General features: G+C 38.2%; 1 long non-coding RNA gene across 2 annotated transcripts; it reads left to right on the top strand.

Annotated features, from left to right (window-relative positions):
- Positions 1–335: 335 nt before the first annotated feature.
- On the top strand, positions 336–23,678 carry LOC137636464 (uncharacterized). Of its 2 annotated transcripts, none has more exons than XR_011043109.1 (4): positions 336–576; positions 15,446–15,554; positions 22,342–22,450; positions 23,551–23,678. It is a non-coding gene; the product is annotated as an uncharacterized lncRNA (long non-coding RNA). The 2 variants fall into 2 exon arrangements; XR_011043108.1 differs by lacking the exon at positions 336–576 and adding an exon at positions 12,459–12,595.
- Positions 23,679–23,938: the final 260 nt, after the last annotated feature.

Genomic DNA, 23,938 nt, shown 5'->3' with positions numbered 1-23,938 from the left:
CAGCCTTAATTTTCATCATAGAGAGGTCAGGTTGGTCTCTCTCTCTTGGAAAATGCCTGAAGTATCTCAAAAAAATTATCAAAAATATGAAAAAAAAAATTTTATACCATTTATTTGCTAGGACGTACCGGTACGTCCATGGGGGTAAAGGGATGGCTTTTGTGAAACGTACCAGTACGTCCTTTGGGGGTAAAAGGGATACCTTACGTATCGGTCGATTTAAATGTGAAGTATGTTTTTTACTCTTTAAGTCCATTGTTTTCATTTAAGAGACTGTGGCGGGATATCAAGAGTTACGTTCTCCATGGCGGAATTCAAAAAGAAAATTTTATTCAATATTTATCTCGTGTCTTTATCTGCCAGGTAAAAATTATTATACGTATTTTAATGTTCAGTTTCTTTTTTTCAATATTTAGTAAACTAAAGTGTGCTTATTTTTCCAGCAGCATCAGAGGTCTAATTCCCTGCTTCAAGCCGCCAAACTGTACCCCCACCCATCTACGTTTACGACAGGATCAGTGACAGTTCTTCCTTTGTCAACGGAAGACCCACAGCCTTTGACCTCCCAAACTTAAGGTAAGGATTTATTTGTGAATTGTCATTCCGCTTTAGTTTGTGACCTGGTAAGGGGGTCCGGGGGCTTGACCCCAGCTAGGGGTTGCCAACTGGGAACTACTAAGTTAGGTTAGGTGGGTTTGTTAGGTTCTGTACCCTTTTACAAATCTCAAATGTGTTAAAATAATCATAGTTGGCCTATGTTCAGCCACTTACTTGATCCATGTATTTTTCCAACTGGTTATCTTGTTCTTATTTTGCATTTCTGACTTATTGTTGCTGTAAATCTCTCGTTTGTGACACTCCCCCACCCTTAAAACCCTGGTATCGTACTGGGGCCGCCCATAATTGTCTTTGTGACCTGCCAGAAGATGTGTGGTTTTAGCACACAAACTCCACTATCTGTGCTTGCAAGAAGAGTCTCCTACTCTAGTGGAGGGTTAGAGTAGGAACAAAAGGAGAAAAATATCTCTGGCAGGGATATTTCGATATGACCTTAGTGGGAAGGAAGAGGTTTGCCTTCGTGGAATGCTAGTGTTTTACAAACGCCAACATCATTCCTCAACCACATTTATTCCCCCCATTTTATAGGACCATGTGGTTTGACTCAAGGTGTAACAACTAGCTCTTATGGATGGATTTCAAAATGCATACTACAAACAAGGTCGTCGTTGAAGTTATCGAAGTTGATGTCATCTTCATATTGAAGTCTTAGTATTGCATTCGTCAAAGTCATCGTCATTGAGTTCGTCGAAGTCTTCGTCGTTATTATCAGAGTCGTCTTCATATGTAATTTTTGCATGAAGAATTTATATCTTTTTCAGGAAATCTTATTTTTTATTTTACATTTTTTTTTCAGAACTTAATCCGTAAAAATTGAATCTTAATTGTGTTTTAGCTACCACCACATGTTTTTCTAATTTATTAAACTTTATATAAGAAATATGTGTTACTTCTCATTTCAGACTATGATCTACTGTACATGGTGATCCCAGCATCATTGCATGTTTTATGAAGGTTTTCGCCATCACTCAACTTATTCCATTCGGAACATCGGGAAACGCCTGTAAGCTACTCCCCGTTCCCACTCTTTTTAACCTTGGGATTTAGGTCGAGAATCCTCGGCCTGAAGGACAAGACTCCTGAGGAACCTGAGAAACGAACATAATGGAACCCTGACCTAAGGTTATCATGCAAGGGATTAACCGGTTGCAGACGCACCGTGAGGTATTAGGAGTACCTGCGATAAACTCTCCCAGAAGACATTGCAGAATCTTGCAATTAGTGTTCCAGAGCTCTTGGAAGGTTTTAAGAAAAGGGCTATCTATAAAATAAAGAATAGGGAGTTTTAACCCAAATATTGTGTTGAAGGCTGATTTATATATTAGCCTGTTCTATAATGCTGGTATTTTTTAGTATGATTTCGGAGGACTTTATTCGGAAGAAAATGTTCTTCATAATTGTGTTATACTGTAGTTAATTTACTATTTTTTCTTTCAGAGTATTATCTACAAAATGATAGAAATGAAAGCTTTATTTTGTAAATTATCATTTGTTCCGATATGGTATACTTTAATGCACTGTATACTTAGGAGGTCCTGGAATCTCCTAGTCTTGACTAGAAAAATTCAAACTATCATGTGATCTGCTAGATGTCGTCTTGATTCAAGCACAACAATTGCCGCTATGATGTGACCTGCCAGAAGATGTGTGGTTTTAGCACACAAACTCCACTATCTGTGCTTGCAAGAAGATGAGTCTCCTACTCTAGTGGAGTAGGAACAAAAGGAGAAAAATATCTCCGGGTGGGATGTTTCAATATCACCTAGTGGGAAGGAAGAGGTTTGCCTTCGTGGAATGCTAGTGTTTTACAAACACCAACTTCATTCCTCAACCACATTTATTCCTCCCGTTTTATAGGACCATGTGGTTTGACTCAAGGTGTAACAACTAGCTCTTATGGATGGATTTCAAAATGCATACTACAAACAAGGTCGTTGTTGAAGTTGTCGTCGTTGAAGTTATCGAAGTTGATGTTATCTTCATATTGAAGTCTTAGTATTGCATTCGTCAAAGTCATCGTCATTGAGTTCGTCTAAGTCTTCGTCGTTATCATCAGAGTCGTCTTCATATGTAATTTTTGCATGTAGAATTTTATATCTTTTTCAGGAAATCTTATAATTTTTTTTTTTACATTTTTTTCAGAACTTAATCCGGAAAAAATTCATCTATCTAATTGTTTTAGCTACCACCACTTGTTTTTTTAATTTATTAAACTTTATATAAGAAATATGTGTTACTTCTCATTTCAGAGTACGATCTACTGTACATGGTGATCCCAGCATCATCACATGTTGGAAAGGATATTTTCTAATAGGTTTTCACCATCACTCAACTTATTCCATTCGGAACATCGGGAAACGCCTGTAAGCTACTCCCCGTTCCCACTCTTTTTAACCCTGGGATTTAGGTCGAGAATCCTCGCCAGGAAGGACAAGACTCCTGAGGAACGTGAGAAACGAACGTAATGTGAACCCTGTCACGGTGTGACCTAAGGTCATCATGCAAGTGATTAACCAGTTGCAGACCTACCGTGAGGTATTAGGAGTACCTGCGATAAACTCTCCCAGAAGACATTGCAGAATCTTGCAATTAGTGTTCCAAAGCTCTTAAAAGGTTTTAAGATAAGGGCTATCTATAAAATAAAGAATAGGGAGTTTTAACCCAAATATTTTGCACTGCATTCTTAGGAGGTCCTGGAATCTCCCAGTCATGACTAGAAAAATGTAAACTTATCATGTGATCTGCTAGAAGATGTCTGATTTAGGCGCACAATTGCCGCTATGATGTGATCTGCCAGATGATGTGTGGTTTTAGCACACAAACTCCACTATCTGTGCTTGCAAGAAGATGAGTCTCCTACTCTAGTGGAGGGTTAGAGTAGGAACAAAGGAGAAAAATATCTCCGGGTGGGATATTTCAATATCACCTAGTGGGAAGGAAGAGGTTTGCCTTCGTGGAATGCTAGTGTTTTACAAACACCAACTTCATTCCTCAACCACATTTATTCCTCCCACTTTATAGAACCATGTGGTTTGACTAAAGGTGCATCAAGTTTCTCTTCTGGGTGGAGGAATTTCAAAATGCATACTACAAACAAGATAGTCATTGATGTTGTTATATTCGAAGTCTTAGTTGTCGTTGAAGTCTTCGTTGTTATCATCAGAGTCGTCTTCATATTTGATTTTTGCATTTAGAATTTATATCTTTTTCAGGAAATCTTATTTTTTTTTTACATTTTTTTTTTTTTTCAGAACTTAACCCTTAAAAATTGAATCTTAATTGTGTTTTAGCTACCATCACTTGTATTTTTAATTTATTAAACTTTATATAAGAAATATGTGTTACTTCTCATTTCAGAATAGGATCTACTGTACATGGTGATCCCAGCATCATTGCATGTTGGAAAGGATATTTTATGAAGGTTTTCGCCATCACTCAACTTATTCCATTCGGAACATCTGGAAACGCCTGTAAGCTACTCCCCGTTCCCACTCTTTTTAACCTTGGGATTTAGGTCGTGAATCCTCGCCAGGAAGGACAAGACTCCTGAGGAACGTGAGAAACGAACGTAATGGAACCCTGACCTAAGGTTATCATGCAAGGGATTAACCGGTTGCAGAAGTACCGTGAGGTATTAGGAGTACCTGCGATAAACTCTCCCAGAAGACATTGCAGAATCTTGCAATTAGTGTTCCAGAGCTCTTGGAAGGTTTTAAGAAAAGGGCTATCTATAAAATAAAGAATAGGGAGTTTTAACCCAAATATTGTGTTGAAAGCTGATTTATATATTAGCCTGTTCTATAATGCTGGTATTTTTTAGTATGATTTCGGAGGACTTTATTCGGAAGAAAATGTTCTTCATAATTGTGTTATACTGTAGTTAATTTACTATTTTTTCTTTCAGAGTATTATCTACAAAATGATAGAAATGAAAGCATAATTTTGTAAATGATCATTTGTTCCGATATGGTATACTTTAATGCACTGTATACTTAGGAGGTCCTGGAATCTCCTAGTCTTGACTAGAAAAATGTAAACTTATCATGTGATCTGCTAGATGATGTCTGATTTAAGCAAACAATTGCCGCTATGATGTGACCTGCCAGAAGATGTGTGGTTTTAGCACACAAACTCCACTATCTGTGCTTGCAAGAAGAGTCTCCTACTCTAGTGGAGGGTTAGAGTAGGAACAAAAGGAGAAAAATATCTCCGGGTGGGATATTTCAATATCACCTAGTGGGAAGGAAGAGGTTTGCCTTCGTGGAATGCTAGTGTTTTACAAACACCAACTTCATTCCTCAACCACATTTAATCCTCCCACTTTATAGAACCATGTGGTTTGACTCAAGGTGTAACAACTAGTTCTTATGGATGGATTTCAAAATGCATACTACAAACAAGGTCGTTGTTGAAGTTGTCGTCGTTGAAGTTATCGAAGTTGATGTTATCTTCATATTGAAGTCTTAGTATTGCATTCGTCAAAGTCATCGTCATTGAGTTCGTCTAAGTCTTCGTCGTTATTATCAGAGTCGTCTTCATATGTAATTTTTGCATGAAGAATTTATATCTTTTTCAGGAAATCTTATAAATTTTTTTTTTACCTTTTTTTTCAGAACTTAATCCGGAAACGTTAATCTTCCTAATTGTTTTAGCTACCACCACATGTTTTTCTAATTTATTAAACTTTATATAAGAAATATGTGTTACTTCTCATTTCAGAATAGGATCTACTGTACATGGTGATCCCAGCATCATCGCATGTTGGAAAGGATATTTTATGAAGGTATTCCCCATCACTCAACTTATTCCATTCGGAACATCGGGAAACGCCTGTAAGCTACTCCCTGTTCCCACTCTTTTTAACCTTGGGATTTAGGTCGGGAATCCTCGGCCTGAAGGACAAGACTCCTGAGGAACGTGAGAAACGAACGTAATGGAACCCTGACCTAAGATTATCATACAAGGGATTAACCGGTTGCAGACCTACCGTGAGGTATTAGGAGTACCTGCGATAAACTCTCCCAGAAGACATTGCAGAATCTTGCAATTTAGTGTTCCAAAGGTCTTAAAAGGTTTTAAGATAGGGCTATCTGTAATATAAAGAATAGGGAGTTTTAACCCAAATATTTTGCACTGCATACTTAGGAGGTCCTGGAATCTCCCAGTCATGACTAGAAAAATGTAAACTTATCATGTGATCTGCTAGATGATGTCTGATTCAAGCACAATTGCCGCTATGATGTGATCTGCCAGAAGATGTGTGGTTTTAGCACACAAACTCCACTATCTGTGCTTGCAAGAAGATGAGTCTCCTACTCTAGTGGAGGGTTAGAGTAGGAACAAAAGGAGAAAAATATCTCCGGGTGGGATATTTCAATATCACCTAGTGGGAAGGAAGAGGTTTGCCTTCGTGGAATGCTAGTGTTTCACAAACACCAACTTCATTCCTCAACCACATTTATTCCTCCCATTTTATAAGACCATGTGGTTTGACTCAAGGTGTAACATCTAGCTCTTATGGATGGATTTCAAAATGCATACTACGAACAAGGTCGTCGTTGAAGTTATCAGAGTTAATGTTATCTTCATATTGAAGCATTCGTCAAAGTCTTCGTCATTGAGTTCGTCTGAGTCTTCGTCGTCATCAGAGTCGTCTTCATATGTAATTTTTGCATTTAGAATTTATATCTTTTTCAGGAAATCTTATATTTTTTTTTTTACATTTTTTTTCAGAACTTAATCCGGAAAAATTGAATCTTCCTAATTTTTTTAGCTACCACCACTTGTTTTTTTAATTTATTAAACTCTATACTTTATATAAGAAATATGTGTTACTTCTCATTTCAGACTACGATCTACTGTACATGATCACCCCAGCATCATCGCATGTTGGAAAGGATATTTTCTAAAAGTTTTTCGCCATCACTCGACTTATTCCATTCGGAACATCGGGAAACGCCTGTAAGCTACTCCCCGTTCCCACTCTTTTTAACCCTGGGATTTAGGTCGTGAATCCTCGCCAGGAAGGACAAGACTCCTGAGGAACGTGAGAAACGAACGTTAAGGGTGTGACCTAAGGTTATCATGCAAGGGATTAACCGGTTGCAGACGTACCGTGAGGTATTAGGAGTACCAGCGATAAACTCTCCCAGAAGACATTGCAGAATCTTGCAATTAGTGTTCCAAAGCTCTTAAAAGGTTTTAATATAAGGGCTATCTATAAAATAAAGAATAGGGAGTTTTAACCCAAATATTGTGTTGAAGGCTGATTTATATATTAGCCTGTTCTATAATGCTGGTATTTTTTAGTATGATTTCGGAGGACTTTATTCGGAAGAAAATGTTCTTCATAATTGTGTTATACTGTAGTTAATTTACTATTTTTTCTTTCAGAGTATTATCTACAAAATGATAGAAATGAAAGCATTATTTTGTAAATGATCATTTGTTCCGATATGGTATACTTGAATGCACTGCATACTTAGGAGGTCCTGGAATCTCAGTCATGACTAGAAAAGTGTAAACTATAATGTGATCTGCTAGAAGATGTCTGATTCAAGCGCATAAATGCCGCTATGATGTGACCTGCCAGAAGATGTGTGGTTTTAGCACACAAACTCCACTATCTGTGCTTGCAAGAAGATGAGTCTCCTACTCTAGTGGAGGGTTAGAGTAGGAACAAAAGGAGAAAAATATCTCCGGGTGGGATGTTTCAATATCACCTAGTGGGAAGGAAGAGGTTTGCCTTCGTGGAATGCTAGTGTTTTACAAACACCAACTTCATTCCTCAACCACATTTATTCCTCCCATTTTATAGGACCATGTGGTTTGACTCAAGGTGTAACAACTAGCTCTTATGGATGGATTTCAAAATGCATACTACAAACAAGGTCGTCGTTGAAGTTATCGAAGTTGATGTTATCTTCATATTGAAGTCTTAGTATTGCATTCGTCAAAGTCATCGTCATTGAGTTCGTCTAAGTCTTCGTCGTTATTATCAGAGTCGTCTTCATATGTAATTTTTGCATGAAGAATTTATATCTTTTTCAGGAAATCTTATAATTTTTTTTTTACATTTTTTTTTCAGAACTTAATCCGGAAAAATTGAATCTTCCTAATTTTTTTAGCTACCACCACTTGTTTTTTTTAATTTATTAAACTTTATATAAGAAATATGTGATACTTCTCATTTCAGAGTACGATCTACTGTACATGGTGATCCCAGCATCATCGCATGTTGGAAAGGATATTTTATGAAGGTTTTCGCCATCACTCAACTTACTCCATTCAGAACATCGGGAAACGCCTGTAAGCTACTCCCTGTTCCCACTCTTTTTAACCTTGGGATTTAGGTCGGGAATCCTCGCCAGGAAGGACAAGACTCCTGAGGAACGTGAGAAACGAACGTAATGGAACCCTGACCTAAGGTTATCATGCAAGGGATTAACCGGTTGCAGATCTACCGTGAGGTATTAGGAGTACCTGCGATAAACTCTCCCAGAAGACATTGCAGAATCTTGCAATTAGTGTTCCAGAGCTCTTGGAAGGTTTTAAGAAAAGGGCTATCTATAAAATAAAGAATAGGGAGTTTTAACCCAAATATTGTGTTGAAGGCTGATTTATATATTAGCCTGTTCTATAATGCTGGTATTTTTTAGTATGATTTCGGAGGACTTTATTCGGAAGAAAATGTTCTTCATAATTGTGTTATACTGTAGTTAATTTACTATTTTTTCTTTCAGAGTATTATCTACAAAATGATAGAAATGAAAGCATTATTTTGTAAATGATCATTTGTTCCGATATGGTATACTTTAATGCACTGCATACTTAGGAGGTCCTGGAATCTCCTAGTCTTGACTAGAAAAATTCAAACTATCATGTGATCTGCTAGAAGATGTCTTGATTCAAGCACAACAATTGCCGCTATGATGTGACCTGCCAGAAGATGTGTGGTTTTAGCACACAAACTCCACTATCTGTGCTTGCAAGAAGATGAGTCTCCTACTCTAGTGGAGGGTTAGAGTAGGAACAAAAGGAGAAAAATATCTCCGGGTGGGATGTTTCAATATCACCTAGTGGGAAGGAAGAGGTTTGCCTTCGTGGAATGCTAGTGTTTCACAAACACTAACTTCATTCCTCAACCACATTTATTCCTCCCACTTTATAGGACCATGTGGTTCGACTCAAGGTGTAACAACTAGCTCTTATGGATGGATTTCCAAATGCATACTACAAACAAGGTCGTCGTTGAAGTTATCAGAGTTGATGTTATCTTCATATAGAAGTCATAGTTGTCAAAGTCATCGTCATTGAGTTCGTCTAAGTCTTTGTCGTCATCAGAGTCATCTTTATATGTAATTTTTGCTTGTAGAATTTTTTATCTTTTTCAGGAAACCTTATAATTATTTTTTTTTACATTTTCTTTTCAGAACTTAATCCAGAAAAATTTAATTTCCTAATTGTATTCTAGCTACCACCATTTTGTTTTTTAATTTATTAAAGTTATTTTAAAGAAATATTTATTATTTTTCATTTCAGAGTACGATCTACGGTACATGGTGATCCCTACGTCATTGCTTGTTAACCTAAACTGACTGGAACAAATTTCTTTTCTCTTTTTCTGTTTCAGGTGAGTCTGCCTGTGAGGTCCAACCACGCCACTTTGTCCAGGGCGTGACGGGCGCCGTTGCGGCACGTTCATGTCCTCGGAGGAGACCGATCCTCACACACACTGCATACACTGTCCTTTGTACCGAAGTCGCTCGTGTTCGAAGGAATCCCCTTGTAGTGTGTCGGGAGTGGTTGCCCTCCCAGTGGGTGAGGTTTGGTATGCGTAAGTAGTAGTTTAAAAGGGATTCTTCCCCTTCGGGGTCAGCCTGGAAGGGGAAGAAGTTGAGTATGAGTGGCGCCCTGGTAACGCTGGGATAACCTCGTTTGGTGTCTCCTCATATTGTCGACCCTAGAGAGGCAGTGAGGGAGCCCTCCACGGGGGAGTCCCTCTCATATGACGCTGTTCGTTTGCTGTGGCCCTCCTTAGGGTTGACGGGTTCCCCATCAAAGGAGAAGCTACAGGAGGTCTTGCGTCTTGGTCCTCTTCCGCTCTCTCTTAATAGGCACGCTAACGTACCTATTAGTCCGGACCTTTCTTCATGTCTGAAGGAACGTGTTCCTTTACCCCAGAGGTTCTCATCTATGTCAACTGGAGTTTCTGTAGTTCCCCCCAGCCACCCTCGAGTGGGTAAGCAGGTTTGCCACCTCGCAGTTGAAATCTAATGGCTACCTTCCAGCTATGCTGAAAGATAATCCATATAAATAACTCCAGGTCTGTATTAGTTAGGGAAAAATACAAATTATCTATGAATTTGTCATTTTCAGTGACTTGTTTTTAGCTGTAGATGTTTTTCTAGGAAGTTTTTTTTAATATGAACATAAGTTGTCCCGACACAAGATACAAACTTTCCGCTCTTCAACCTAGCATTGTTATATCGGTGGAGCTGAAAACTAGGCGAAACTGAAGTTGACTAGGGTTTTAGTAAACCGGTAGTTAGCAGGGGTGTGTTCACCCACTCCTCCCACCAGCACTGGTGACTCGGTCACTTTTTATTTTGGCTCAGTAGAGTGTAGATGTGTCTCACTCTCCCGTTAACCTAAGCTAGCTGGAACTAATTTCTTTTCTCTCTTTCTTTTTCAGGTGTTCCTGCCCGTGAGGTCCAACTATGCCACTTTGTGCAGGCCGTGAAGGGCGCCGTTACGGCACTTTCATATCCTCGAAGTAGTTAGATCGGGTACAAATAATGACACAATTACAGCAATTGATGGTGTAAAACGTAATTGTAAGAAAGGAAGTTAAACCGAGTGGTTCTTGGAGGTGTAAACATTGTCATAATTCAGTCGTGTTCTGAAATTTCTGCCTTCAGTCGACACAAACCCATTTTCTCATAACCTAACCTAGTCTGTCATTTTGTGTTTTCATGTTGGTTATTAATGGATTTACTAAATGCCAATTGCTGAACATGTGAATTTTCATCAGGTTTGGACAAAGCAAAGTGTGGCTAAAGGTACTCAGACTGTATAGTACTGTAACCTTTACTGCAGTGCATAGGTAACAAACAGTACTGAAGTACTGCAAGTTTTGACAGCATTGTTTAGTACTGAAGTACAGTACTGCAAGTGTTGACAGCATTGTTTTGAAGTGACTATTTGAGGCATCATCCATTTGCTACTTCTGTGCACAATACGTACATGGCTGGATAAGAACTTGGAGATAATTCAACAAGCCCAATGAAATTTCATTGGTGGTTTAGTGAGAAGTATTTTATGATACTGCACTGGGCATCTTCCAGCAGCCAGTATATAGTCACAGATAATAGAATGAGAGATGATTTGCTTAACCCTTTTACCCCCAAAGGATGTACTGGTATGTTTCACAAAAGCCATACCTTTACCCCCATGGACGTACCGGTACGTCCTTGCAAAAAAATGCTATAAAAATATTTTTTTCCTATTTTTGAAAATTTTTTGAGAAAATTCTGGCATTTTCCAAGAGAATGAAACCAACCTGACCTCTCTATGACAAAAATTAAGGCTGTTAGAGCCATTTAAAAAAATATATACTGCAAAATGTGCTGGGAAAAAAATAACCCCTTGGGGGTTAAGGGTTGGAAATTTCCAAATAGCCTGGGGGTAAAAGGGTGAACTGTAGTTTTATTAATAAATTTCAGCATCAACTATCGAGTCCCTTCATTTTACTTCCTTTTGAAAGCTGCTGTGCCCTAATTTAGTTTGTCTTTTTTTTGCCGTCGGACTCTAGGCTCTTCTACTTCAGCTTTCTTTCTCCCACCCTGCTGTCTTGCCTCTCTGTACTTCATATGGGCTAGATTCTATATATCCAATTGCAATCCTGTCGAGGTGTTTTGTTGAAAGTCGTCAAGTATTGAATGGGGTAGTTTGTAGCGCTACGGCCAAGCGTCCTAATTTGCTTATCGCTCCGACTGTTATCTTGTATAGAATAAAAACGTTTGGAAATGGTCTACGGATCTTAAATATGTGCTTAAACGCACACTTTTATGTTTTTTGCCGAAAACCCTAAATTACCTGAAAATTTGTGGCACGAGTTCTTACTCCGGCCACGAATCTTCTCGCTCCCGTAGTAGGTAAAGGGGGGTCCGGGGGGGCGAAGCCCCCCTGGGTAAGGATACGGCTTTTAGCATAGGTTAGGTGGGTTTTTTAAGTTAGCTTCTCCCGCCAAAATCGTTTTTAGAACGACGGCCACAGTTCAGAATATTCCAGTTTTCGAACTCTATTTTAGAATGACGGCCACAGTCCACCCCACTTTATAATATTCCCATTTTCTATGAATGAAAACGGATCTGGCCGTCATCCTACAAAGGCTCCATTGAATGTATTTTTTTTTTTTTCCAATTTGGCCTTTTTCGTCTTTCAGTTTAATGAAATTGTAACTGCCATTGTTTTTCAATTTTTAATTACTAATTATTCATTGTGTGGGAGGGTGGGCTGTGCCACCCTAGCAGTACCAGCCAAACTCGATTGAGTCCCATGTCAGGCTGGGAGGAGCATAGAGAGGAGATGTCCCCTTTTATGTTTCATTTGTTTGATGTCGGCTACCCCCCAAGATGGGAGGAAGTGCCTTAGTGTATGTATGTATGTAATTATTCATTTGTAGATATATTTAGATTTTTTTAGTATTTATTCTCATGTCTTTAAATGTTGTAGTAAAATCTGGTTTTTTTGCTTAGCTTAGTAATAAGTGAATTTGATGTTGAATGAACAAAAAAGGTCAATGTTTTTAATACTTCATTTATTTCTACAGATAATTCTTCACGGTCAGCAATACAGTACGTCTTATTCAAGTTGATCCGACTCTCAAGATTTGAAGTGAATTTGAAAATTTCAAGATTATGCTGACATTTGCATCAGGAAGAATTTAAGCATCTTTACCCAGTTAACAAATATGGTAGAAATTTTCTTATCACCCTATGTGGAATTTTAAATAGACATTGGCTTGATAATTTTTTTTTTTCTTAAGCACCGCATTTAGAGTTCAGTTGTCTTTTAATTTATGTAAACTCATTGCCTTCATTCAATTTAAAGTTATGGGTTATCTAGTGTGGTCTTAAGACCGGCAAGTATGAAGTTATGCTACTTCACACTCATTACAAAAGATTGTTCCAAATCTATGATTTGTCTAAATGTGAAGCATTTATAATTGGTCTGTTCACAAACTTCTATGTATTGGTTACCCTTGGGTGTCTTCACCCTTATTACTGGAAAGGGATACTAATTGTCAAAATTTATTGTTACCATTTTATTTGTAAGAAAATTGGGTATTTGTCTTTAAAAATCTTCTGATTTTGAATGTGCTATTATTTTATTGAAACTTCCTGGAATTCATTTGCTATTTAATCTAAAACCAGGAGCCCTCTTAATGAGAGCATGCCCTGATGAAGTCATTGAGCTTCAGCACGGCACACTTGATGGGCAAGAGGGCTCTTGAACTTGGGGAAATTGCTCCCCCAGTTCGAATCTAAATTTCCCAATCATCTTTTTCTTTCAATATTAATTCGACCTTCTCCTAATTTTATAAACTTTAATTTTGCTTTACCAACTCCACGATAAAAATTTCCCTTATATATATATGTATATATGTATTTATTGATTTTTCTTTTTCTTTTGGCTTGGATGTTTCTACATCCATTATAGCTGCTGGCACGGATGGTTATATATTTGCTATTGCTGCCCTGCTTTGATGAAGTGGAGAAGGTGTAGTGGTTGGGAGGTATTTACATTCAGAGCTATATGTGAGAGTATTGGATGATCTCAGCCATCCCGAAGATGGTTTGGACCTTTTTGGCGGAACTATTCTCAAGTGTTGGGTCTTCGCAATCCAGGGGGATCCAATGCTTGGCGTAGGACTCTCGGCTTTTGGCCGGAAGCCCGTCATTGCAGTTATGGGGAGGATGATTCCATGATTTCTTAGTCTCAGTCCTAACAGGCGAGTTCAGTATACACGTGTGCCTCTATATCTGTTTTGATGCTATCCTTCGGGTAGGGTATGGAGTGGACCATATGGGAAGTATAATCTCATTGTGCCGATAGTGGAGAGTGCAAATTTCCTTTCTGACGTGTGGTGGCCTAATATTCTCGAGCAGGTACATCAAACTTACCCTTTTCTCTCTCTCTCTCGTCTAATGGATTCTTTAAGTAACGAACCCCCATCCCCTGGATACGCTGACTTTCCCCGGGCACTGTTGACGACCTCTGCTAATTCAATTGAGGAAAATTCTGTTGACGACCTAGGAACAAAAAAGGACCCCTCTACCAATGTTTTAAAACCAATTTAATTGGGTAATAAAGGGAAACTTTGAATCCTTCATGTTACCCAAATTCCAATAAATACTGATTATGATATGATATATAAAGCATTTAGATGCTATGGAGTGATAAAAGAAATTAGAATGAAACTTGAAAATGAAAAATGGCATTCATGGATAACTTGTAATAATCATGAAGAAGCATTCAATGCAATATGTAACATCAATAATATCAAAATTAATAATTTAAATGTCATGGGTGCCCTATGTCATAAGATACCAAACAATTTAGATATATATAGACCTGCTGACTGTTTTGAGAAAGATATCGATTTAACTATGCTCCCCCAGAGAAAGCCAAAACCACCAGTGTGGCTTGTTGCCGATCTTAAAGGGAGTAATGGGAATTATTTTAAAATTAACAAACTCAGAAAAAGGCAGGAACCATTGCACCAGGTGATATATCTCGCTTTGGGAAAAATAGCTTCCTAATCCATGCAAAATCATACACGCAATCAGTAATACTGTCTAACCTTAAGACAAGCAGTGATGAGCATATGTTAGATGTCAAACCCCACCTAAACTTTAGTTACGGAAGGGAAGTAGTCTTCAATAATGATCTGTCAGAATTTATAGAAGAAATACTAGCCATGTACCCGTTAACAGTGTGGAAAGTGCACAAGATTCCCGGGACGTCAATAATTATCCTTACTTTCCAGGATGCTGATGTGCCTTTTCACATCGATATTGTAAATGAAAGAATTAAAGTTAGACCTTTCAAACAAAAGCCCTTACAATGTAGGTGTGTCTGGGAATGAGAAGGCAGATTCACTGGCTAAGAAGGCTGCATCCGAGTTGCTGCCAAGAAGGTATCCCATTCCCTGTAATGATTTCTTACCTGACATCAAGAAATTGGTTTACAATAAATGGCAACAGCAATGGGATAGACTAGATGGGAATAAAATGAGAGGTGTAACAAATGTCATATCTCCTTCGAGGTATAATATGATTCATGAAAATGGGAGACGTCTCTTTGTCGTCTACGTATTGGTCACACACTGTTGACACACGAGTTTCTGCTGAAGGGCCAACACCAACCGTATTGTGACGACTGTTTAGTACCTCTAACAGTGAGGCATTTGTTGACCGAATGCCCCAATTATAACAACTTAAGGAATAGATATTTGTTTGAGGCTCGAGGTGAGGGTGGCAGGTTCATCCTTGCCAAGATTCTTGGAAATGTTTCCTACTATAATACACTCCTATTATAATACTCAGGTTTGTAAAGAAAAAAGCAAATTACTTGAAAATGTGCGAGTTTTCCTAATTGTTTTCGTAATCATTATAAACGTGTAAAGTGTTTTGTAATATTTTCTAACCTGTGTAGTGTCTATTTACTGGACTCGTTTTGTATTATTATTTTTTTACCTTATTTGATTTTGGACTTTACTTTATACATGAGCATAGATTTATGTATTCCTTTTTATCCACAGAACTTTGGCTAGATTTGAGGAGAGCCAAATTATATGGCCTTGAATATGGACAGCTTTGAATTTGAGTGCTGTAACAGTTTGCAGTTCATCAGAATTTCAATATCTCCTGGTAAGTAGTGTAAATGTGTTTTATTTTTTATATAAGTAAAGGCAGTGTTCCATTTATTTTTGGGGCAGACCGCAATAATATTTTGAAATTATACGAGGCGCTATTTTGAAATTATACAAGTCCTTGATTTTTTCCAAAATTAGTTATAGATGTGAAATATATTCTTCAGCCACCCCAAGCCGGTTTAAAATATTAGACTCGATACATCATGCAGGTATTAGATTGTCTACAGGAGCTTTTAAAACCTCCCCTATCCCAAGTCTCTTTGTTGATGCTGGAGAGTTACCTCTAGACCTTTACCGAATGTCTTCCATTCTTCGGTATTGGTTTAGATTGCAAAGACTCCCTAACTCTCTAGCCTTTCAGACTGCAAGCCTTGTAAGACACGCATCATACTTTGAGTTGCACCCAAAATCTCCTCAACCTTATGGCTTTTGGGTGAAACGATTATTAAACAGTTTGGATATAATTAGAAGTAAGGTACTTCCATTTAAGGTATCATCAATGCCTCCATGGAAATTACCAGAGGTATCTTTTTGTAAATACTTTATTGGAGTTAAGAAGAATATGAGTGACTTAGAATCCAGGTCTCTATTTATGGAACATGTTGCAGAACATAGAGGATTAACTTTTATCTATACTGATGGCTCCAAATCTGGTGCTGGCGTTGGATTTGGAGTACATAGTAATGGTTTTAATTGTAGAGGTGCACTTCCTCTAACAGCTTCCATATTTACTGCCGAACTGTATGGCATATTAACTGCTATTGAGAAAATAGCGTTGGAGAAGGAGGGTAATTTTACCATTTTTAGTGATGCAAGGAGTGTCCTTCAAGCTATAGAAGTTTTTAATTTTAATAACCCTCTAGTTTTATAGAATTTAGAATGGCTTTTTATTATTGGACGGAGAGGTATAACAGTTCAATTTTGTTGGGTTCCAGCACATGTAGGTGTGTGTGGGAATGAGAAGGCAGATTTGCTGGCTAAGAAGGCTGCATCCGAGTTGCTGCCAAGAAGGTATCCCATTCCCTGTAATGATTTCTTACCTGACATCAAGAAATTGGTTTGTAATAAATGGCAACAGCACTGGGATAGTCTAGATGGGAATAAAATGAGAGAAGTAACAAATGTCATATCTCCTTGGAGGTATGACATGATGCCCCGAAAATGGGAGACGTCTCTTTGTCGTCTCCGTATTGGTCACACTCTGTTGACACGAGTTTCTGCTGAAGGGCCAACACCAACCATATTGTGACGACTGTTTGGTACCTCTAACAGTGAGGCATTTGTTGACCGAATGCCCCAATTTTAATAACCTAAGGAATATATATTTGTTTGAGACTCGAGGTGAGGGTGGCAGGTTCATCCTTACCAAGATTCTTGGACATGTCCTACTATGCAAGTGGCATTTTTAGATTTATTTCAGAAGCAGGTCTTCGGAAAACTATTTAACTTTTATAATGACATTAAACTTATATGGTTTTAATTGAATATTCTTTTATTTTTTTTATATATATAAACCAAATGATATCGGTGTCAATGACCTTAGATGTCAGGATACCTGAAAACTTTGAATCAATCAATCAATCCTAGATCAACTTCTAAGAGAAACGGAAATGTCCCAGTTCCTACGAACATGGAATGTGGCTGTCTCGGTTGCATGTGGATAGAAGGGATGTCCTGAAACTTTCTCTCCATTTCCTAAGGTGATTCCCCAGGTTATCCTTTGGCGCCCATTAGATCTCATACTCCCTTGATTCCATCTGCTTATAATGCAAGTTTTCTAGTTCCTTTTGTTACGACATCTAAGAGTGAGTGACTTAAAGAGGAGTTCCATTTGGTCCCTATTATTCTTAACTCTACCTCAAATGAGGATGATGTTAAGCCACCACTTCCTCTTGCTAAATGATATCCTGACCCTGCTTCGCCTGCGGAGTTGTTCCCGCATGATCAGACTTTCCCCCATTCCTGCACTAGAGTTGGGAAGACAGTGGAAAGACATTCTTCAATGGTGTAAGAATTGTCGTCCAGAGATTGTAAACTTTAGAACGGCTTCCATAATACGCCTTGTAGGCATTCTCATGGTTGGATCACTTGTACAAAAACAGCACAAAGAACTTGTGCAATCAGGCTAAAGCACTAGAATTCCTCTTGGTAAGGGTAGAAGAGAGACTAGGTATGATAAGCAGTTATTCTAGGAGGACGACACTCCAAAATCAAACCATTGTTCTCTAGTCTTGGGTAGTGCCATAGCCTCTGTACCATGGTCTTCCACTGTCTTGGGTTAGAGTTTTCTTGCTTGAAGGTACACTTGGGCACACTATCTAATTTCCCTTCCACTGGTTTTGTTAAAGTTTGTATAGTTTATATTTTTTTCCTTGTTTCCATTCCTCACTGGGCTATTTTCCCTGTTGGAGCCCCTGGGCTTATAGCATCCTGCTTTTCCAACTAGGGTTGTAGCTTAGCAAGTAATAATAATAATATAGAGCCTAAGATATTTCAAATACTCATGTACATTATGGCCTAAATGGAAGAAGCATCCTTTCAACATGACTAATGGCAAAAAAGCAGTTTGTTCATGATCCCAGTATAATCCTTAAGGCTGTAAATCTGATGATAATTCATTTATCATCCAGAACATTCTAAAGTATGTCCTGTGCTTATTCGATAATAGGGCATACAACACAGGAAAAACACCACCATGTCGTCTTGCTATAATAACATACACCTGGTATGACAATGAAGACATCTTAATCCCATCTGCATACCACACATTGGATTTGTGTAAAAAAGCTAACCAGCTTCATCTTCCAAAAATTACTCTTTCATTTTCTTGACCATGTTATATGCTTTTACAAATTCTGTGGTGGAAATGTGGGAGGTTGGGCTTGTGGCACCCTAGCAGTACCAGCTGAACTCGGTTGAGTCCCTGATTAGGCTGAAGGAACATAGAGAGTAGAGGTCCCCTTTTTGTTTTGTTTCATTGTTGGTGTCGGCTACCCCCCAAAATTGGGGGAAGTGCCTTGGTATATGGATGGATGGACAAATTCTGCAATAGCATGATTAGGTTTCTATGTTGCATCACATTGAAATCCATCCCATTTAGAAAAAAAGATACAGCATTTCATTTCATCTCAAGTGCCAAAATAGCCTGGCCTCAGGAAGGATGTCGCTATCTCAAAAAGGACGTTGTTACCTCGAAAAGGACGTCGGCAAACCAGTTCGGTGCCAAATAGCTGTCTCCAAACAGCCAAAAGAAGGCTCCATAGAAGTCCCATTCCGTAGTATATGACCCCAGATTCGAGACCTTCTCCATCCCATTGTCCTGCAGTGGACTAGAAACTGCGGCTGTTGTTGTAGATTTTTACAGGTATTAACATTTCTTGTTTTAAGGATTGTAGTTTTAACCCTTTTACCCCCAAAGGACGTACTGGTACGTTTCACAAAAGCCATCCCTTTACCCCCATGGATGTACCGGTACGTCCTCGCAAAAAAATGCTATAAAAATTTTTTTTTCATATTTTTGATAATTTTTTTAAAAACTTCAGGCATTTTCCAAGAGAATGAGACCAACCTGACCTCTCTATGACAAAAATTAAGGCTGTTAGAGCAATTTAAAAAAAATATACTGCAAAATGTGCTGGGAAAATAATAACCCCCTGGGGGTCAAGGGTTGGGAATTTCCAAATAGCCTTGGGGGTAAAAGGGTTAATATCCTTGTCTGAAAGTCCCGGTACTGATAAAGTAACGGGTAAGTTTTTTCTGTTGGACTATCGTCGGTAGGATTAATAAATGGTGTGGGTTTTTACATCCTGCCATACTGCTTTCAAGTTACATATCAGTGCTCCATTCTTTTATCTTTAAAGAGGTATCATCCACCTAATTCCTAAACGAGGGATGGTGGAATCTATGCAAACCCATAATCATCATACAGGTAAATTATTAAAAACTGACATCTCCCATTTAAAGGTTTTTTCATTTGGCCAATACATGTTTCTGTGTAAAAGACAGGTTCTATCAGTCATTTCATCCCTACGAAAGACAAATAGGAGCTTCCTGGAATCACTGTTTTGCTCCCATATGGGACCAGGGGGTTGGACACTTCCAGGAAAGAAGAACCAACCAGTTCAGTTCTAGGGGGACTGCCAACCCACCAACCAGCGAGAGTCCCTATTGACAGAAATTATTCATAGCTATACAAACCTAAGTCTTATAACCTAACTTCCCTCCCCAGTCCTGGACCGAAAGGTCATAAGTAAAGCTTTCAGACTGGTGAGAGGGCTTGGCTTCTTATCCGCGCCCTATCAATAGTTTAAGCACTCGTTAAATCGTTCTCACAACAGTATATCGTGGGCTGAAACTCTTTACGAGGGGAAGTGTGGAGAAAATTTATGCATACTCGTTAATCATATAATGCTACTACATTCCTGTAGGCCCTGCTGCTTCCTCCGGTGCCTTGGATGAATGCGAAGGTAGCAGCAGTAGGGGAATCAAGTGTTATGAAGCTTCATCTGTGGTGGATAACGGGGGAGGGTGGGCTGTGGCACCCCTAGCAGTACCAGCCGAACTCTGTCGAGTCCCTTGTCAGGCTGGGAGGAACGTAGAGAGGAGAGGTCCCCTTTTCTGTTTCATTTGTTTGATGTCGGCTTCCCCCCAAAATTGGGGGAAGGGCCTTTGTATATGTATGTATGTACATTCAGTCACTCAGTCCTATAGGACTGAAATCGGTGGTTCCCAAACTTTTTCAGGGTGGTGTCCCCCTGGTTTCCAGATGAACTCCTAGCGACACCTCCCCCTTGATATACTTTAAACTATGCAACAGAGCAATGCATTTTATAAATCTAATGACAATTGTATTCTGTAAACGTACATGTTTTGACATAAGATTATGCAAAAACAAAGGAAAAAGTAAACTAGTTATTTCTTGAATGCTCTCATTGCGACCCTATCGTTCTCAGACACAGCTTATGTCTCACTGCTCACTATGTCAATCCACTGCCCACTTTGGGAAAAACCAATTTAGATTCTCGTAAGGCTATCCACTATTACACAGTATTCTAGAAGTTTTATTCCAGCTTTGGAATGATATTCCTAATCAGGTAGTTGAATTGGTGGAACTTCAAAAGTTCAAACTAGCAGCGTTTTTATGTTGAACAGGCTGACTTGAGTTTCTTTTTATAGTTTATGTAAGAAAGATTTATTTTAATGCTGTTCCTGTTTTTAATACAGTATATCTTATTTCAATTGTTCCTTACTTATTTTAGTTGATTTATCTCCTTATTTCTTTTCCTTACTTGGGTATTTTTCCATGTTTGAGCCCTTGGTCTTATAGCATCTTGCTTTTTCTAACTAGGGTCGTATCATGGTCTTCCACTGTCTTGGGTTAAGTGTTCTCTTGCTTGAGGGTACACTCAGGCATACTATTCTATCTCATTTCACTTCCACTTGTTCTGTTAAAGTTTTTATAGTATATATAGGAAACATTTATTCTAATGTTACTGTTCTTAAAATATTTTATTTCCTTGTTTCATTTTCTTACTGGGCTATTTTTCCATGTTTGAGCCCGTGGGCTTATAGCATCTTGCTTTTCCAACTAGGGTTGTAGCTTAGCAGGTAATAATAGTAATAATAATAATAATAATGATAATCCCTAAGGGAGGCCTAGCCTAACATCTTTAGTTAGGTTGTTGAATAGGAATCATGACTTTCGCTTCTCTTTAGGACCAAAGTACATTGACATTTCCTGGGTCAGTAAAGCAGTCAGATTGGTCATGCAGGGATTTCCACTCCCCTAAGGATAAGTCTCCTTTAACGGGCATGTTCTTTCTATGTGGTTTCTCTTCCTCTTGTTTTTATGAAGTTTTTATAGTTTATATAAGGTAGATCTAATTTAATGTTAATTATCCTAAAATGTTGTATTTTGATTGATATTTCTTCTCTTGGAGTTCATTTCCTTTTCCCTTTCTGTACTGGGCTATTTTTCCCTGTTGGAGCCCTTGGGCTTATAGCATCATGCTTTTCCAACTAGGGTTGTAGCTTGGCTAGTAATAATAATAATAACTTCTTTTATTCTTTTGGCATTATATATTGCATAAACTTGTGGAAACTTCAATGATTTTTATACATACATACATCTACCAAGGCACTTCCCCCCAATTTTGGGGGGTAGCCAACAACAAATGAAACAAAATGAAAAGGGGACCTCTACTCTCTACGTTCCTCCCAGCCTTATGTATTTATTCCACTCTTTAAGTCCCAGGTCAAAGGTCCAAGTGAAAGTAGTTCTACTATCAGGTGGGCAGGTGACCTGACAGCCTGGCGTGTTTATCTCATTGAATGCTTAACGGCCATTTCCAGCTGTGCCAAAGTCATGCTCTTATTAAAGGTCTCCGGTTTGTATGGTTGAAATATTTCCTATGAAACTTTACTATTTTTTGAGTTTTGTATCAGGAAATTTTAGGCCTGTAAGTCAGGTTAAGCCTACCTTAGTCCAAAATTTAACAAGAGGACCTGTAATTCCTTTTATTTGTTGCATTGTTTAATTAACCTTAGTTTGCAGTCATTATGCATTTGTTGACCTGATATGGTATGTGTTAGTGGGATGTTACAGTAACTCCCTTTATATTTGGTATTTATAAGATGTCTTAAAATAAAACTCATAGCCTTACCTTTGGAATGGAAAATAGAAATATTGATGAAATTGATTCTCTCTCTCTCTCTCTCTCTCTCTCTCTCTCTCTCTCTCTCTCTCTCTCTCTCTCTCTCTCTCTCTCTCTCTCACGGTGCAGGATCCCTCAAGGTATCACAAAACAAGAGGCCGTCCCGGGACAGATGCCAGCCAGTTGGTTTTTGTCTTCCACCCACCTAGAGGTGAGCCTCCACAGCAAAGACTTCCAGGTTTGTATTGCTAGAAAAAATTCAAATTACTTCCAATTTTGTCATTTGAACTATAAATGTACACTCCCTTTAGCATCCTCTATCTTAACCCTTTTACCCCCAAAGGACGTACTGGTACGTTTCACAAAAGCCATCCATTTACCCCCATGGACGTACCGGTACGTCCTTGCAAAAAAAATGCTATAAAAATTTTTTTTCATATTGATAGTTTTTTGAGAAAATTCAGGTATTTTCCAAGAAAATGAGACCAACCTGACCTCTCTATGACAAAAATTAAGGATTTTAGAGCAATTTAAAAATAATTACTGCAAAATGTTTTGGGAAAAAAATAACCCCCTGGGGGTTAGGGTTTGGAAATTTCTAAATAGCCTGGGGGGTAAAAGGGTTAACAGCAGAGATGTATGGTATCCTGACTGTTCTTGGAAAAAGTTGCATTAATGAAAGAGGGAAATTTGACCATTTTTAGTGAAGCAAGTAGTGTGTTGCAGGCATTGACAGTTTTTAAATCCTATGAACCCTTTAGTTTTAAACTTTTTAGAGTGGCTGTATATTTATCGTTCTGCAGGCAAGGAAGTTTTAAGTTTTACTGAAAAAAGTAGCTTTAATGAAAGAGGAAAATTTTACCATTTTTAGTGATGCAAGTAGTGTGTTGCAGGCATTGACAGTTTTTAAATCCTACGAAGCCTTTAGATTTAAACTTTTTAAGAGTGGCTGTATATTTGTCGTTCTGCAGGCAAGGAAGTTTTAAGTTTTACTGAAAAAAGTAGCATTAATGAAAGAGGAAAATTTTACCATTTTTAGTGATGCAAGTAGTGTGTTGCAGGCATTGACAGTTTTTAAATCCTACGAAGCCTTTAGATTTAAACTTTTTAAGAGTGGCTGTATATTTGTCGTTCTGCAGGCAAGGAAGTTTTAAGTTTTACTGAAAAAAGTAGCATTAATGAAAGAGGAAAATTTTACCATTTTTAGTGATGCAAGTAGTGTGTTGCAGGCATTGACAGTTTTTAAATCCTACGAACCCTTTAATTTTAAACTTTTTAGAGTGGCTGTATATTTGTCGTTCTGCAGGCAAGGAAGTTATAAGTTTTACTGGGTTCCAGGTCATGTGGGTGTGTCCAGAAATGAAGAAGTGGATAAATAAGCAGAAGAGGCATCAGGAAAACTACCAGCTCCTGTATCCCACGGAAAGAAGCGGTTTTACATACGTCATGGAAAAAAATTGTTCTTATACAGGTATATTTTATTTTAGTCAGTTGATGAATCAGTAGAACTTCAAAAGATCAAAGTTGGAGCAAATGCCTTTTTGTTGACCAGGCGGACATGAGTCTTTTTATAGTTTATATATGACATTTATTTTTGACGTTGTTAATAGTTTATATATGACATATCTCTTTTGACATTACTTTTTCTAGAATGATTTATTGTTAGTTTGTTCTCTTCAGTTATTTATTTCCTTATTTCCTTTCCTCAAAGGGCTATTTTTCCCTA

This window comes from Palaemon carinicauda, unplaced genomic scaffold, assembly GCF_036898095.1.
Source record: "Palaemon carinicauda isolate YSFRI2023 unplaced genomic scaffold, ASM3689809v2 scaffold305, whole genome shotgun sequence".
Lineage (NCBI taxonomy): Eukaryota > Metazoa > Arthropoda > Malacostraca > Decapoda > Palaemonidae > Palaemon > Palaemon carinicauda.
Note: the sequence above shows the minus strand (reverse complement) of the source record. Positions and strands in the feature narration are given on the sequence as shown.